The following is a 2,369-nucleotide window of genomic DNA, read 5'->3' as shown; positions in this document are numbered from 1 at the left end:
GTAAGAAGCACTATAAACATGATTTATGACTAAATGAAGTTTCTTTTCCCATGTAGTGTCATTTCTTAGGAAGTTTACAAACTTCCTAAAAACTTTCTAACCAATTGACTTACTTTGTTACACAAACTAGGAACCTTCACTTCCTATATATTTTGCTGTCAATCAAACAAGGACTAAGTTACGTTCTGGAGTCAAGGTTTCAACCAACAATGAAATTTATGCATAAATGAAATGTATACATAGTTTATAAGATGGACCAACAACAAAACCTCAAGTAATACTCATTCATCCAAAGCTGAAATAAAAAATTGTACTTTTCATCCAAAGGGCAATTCCCAAATTCTAATTTCTATTCATCTATATCAAAATATCAATTATACAACAAAACTACCCTTGTTCATAATAATTCCAAAGTATACAATAATTTGATACAATTTTTGTAACAGAGAAGATTATAAACAACATAATTAAATAAAAACAAAAATAGTAATATTACTGAAATGAAATTCAAAGGACTTGCCTCTCAGCAGCTTCAGCAACAATAGGCAATCTAGGCACTTGACCAAGAGCACAAGAATAAGACCCATAAATCAAACTAACCAACAAGAACAAAAACACAGTACTATCCAAACTCATCATCAAATCCAACCCAATCCCATCTTTTGGATTAAAACTTCTCTCCAAAAGATCAGGAAAAATCAGCAGAATATCAAGAACAATTGCTTGCATAGTATTAAACCTCACATATCTACTGAAATTTTGATTTCTTACAACAACAAAATACAGGGTAAAAAAGACCAAAACACCATTGAGTGGGAAGCTTTGGAAGACCTTAATAGCAGGAATAAGAGGTTGAATAATGAGTTGAAGAGGGGTGAATTGGTTAATTACATATTTTCCATATTGAATTCCATCAAAAAGGGGGTAAAAATAGCAAATTGCTGAGATTAATCGATCTGGGGCATCAATATTTTCATCATTTTTCTTGGATTTGCAAAGGATTAATCTTTTGGAGGGATTTGGGGTAGTGGGTGTTGTTGTAAATGAGAGAAATGATGGGTTTTTGAGAGGAAGAAGAGAGGTTGAGTAATGGGTTTTGGGGATGGATTTGAAGGAAGAAGGTGAGGAGAGTAGATAAGCTGTTGCCATGGCTGGCAGCTAAGGTTTTGGAGAAATGGAGAGTGATTTTTGTGTTGTTATTTGGCCAAATATCATATTAGATCAACTTTGAACCTACGGGCAAGTAAATGGCCATGTCGACCCTTTTCGTTTAGTACTTTTTCTTTTGTTTTTTTAGGGTCGTGGCCGAGTGGGTTTGTGTGCGCGCGTGCATGTGTGATCAATATCGTATGCTGTGAAATACGAAGTATATTACATAGAAAGGTTCATTGACGTATTTATTGTTGTATTAAGGTTAAAGGATTTGTTTTTATACATGTCTAAGCTAAGGATATTAGTAGATTGAGTTTGATAAATGGTAAATCCATAGATACTCGCGTTGCATCAAGCTCCAAGATGGTGATAGGTACAAGTTTGATGAGTGATGAAGCGGAGATGAAGTTTTGTTTTTTAAAAAGTATACTTGAGATGTTTAACGAGACATATGCGGGTTTGAGGTTGTGTAACCTTTTGAAAAAGAATAATACTAAATTCTCAAACATGAGTTATATACAAAATGTAGTACGGAGTATATGAAATTTAATCTAAAGATTGATAGCGGTCTAATAAGAGGATGAATGAATCCTTCAACTACTTTCTTTGGGTTAATGGGTTACCCAAGAGCCAATTTAAATCTTTTGGACAATTGATGATGTCAAAATGAGGTTAAGTTGTGTCCTTTAGGCTCTATGATTCCATAAATCGTGCCTAAATGGAAAAATGTCAACAGAAATTCAGGAAAGCCTAACCGTCAATGATTCAAAGCCATTGACGAATTGAGATCCAAAATTAATTGTTATAAGCACAAATATTGGACAAGTCCTCAAAAACAGCCCCATTTTAAGAAACTTGTGCCACTGTAAAAAAAAAATAATAATAATAATAATAATAATAATAAATAAATAAAATTAAGCTTCAATACTGCAATGAACACAATTTATCTAATTTATAGACAACAATTTTTGGGAACTATTGCAAAATTGCTTTTCATATACACATACCAATCAAAAATGAAAATAAATCGTTTAATGAACCCAAAACTGCTTGCAGATCAAGTTAATGAATGCTTCATCCACCAAGATCAAAACAAATTCATCTGTAAGTTTTATGTGGAAGCGACCGAAACCATAAATCCACATACAGATCAGAAACACGAGAGATCAATTGTGTTAATAGCAAATAATGACTAAAGATTATTGCACCAGCTGATA

At 32.8% G+C, this 2,369-nt stretch overlaps 1 pseudogene; it reads right to left on the bottom strand.

Annotated features, from left to right (window-relative positions):
• Positions 1-332: 332 nt before the first annotated feature.
• Positions 333-1,271, bottom strand: LOC145627464 (protein TIC 20-v, chloroplastic pseudogene; annotated as a pseudogene).
• Between the last annotated feature and the right edge of the window lie 1,098 nt (positions 1,272-2,369).

The sequence above is a fragment of the Chenopodium album genome, chromosome 4 (assembly GCF_948465745.1).
Source record: "Chenopodium album chromosome 4, dcCheAlbu1.1, whole genome shotgun sequence".
NCBI classification, from domain to species: Eukaryota; Viridiplantae; Streptophyta; class Magnoliopsida; order Caryophyllales; family Amaranthaceae; genus Chenopodium; species Chenopodium album.
This window is presented reverse-complemented; position numbering and strand designations above follow the sequence as displayed.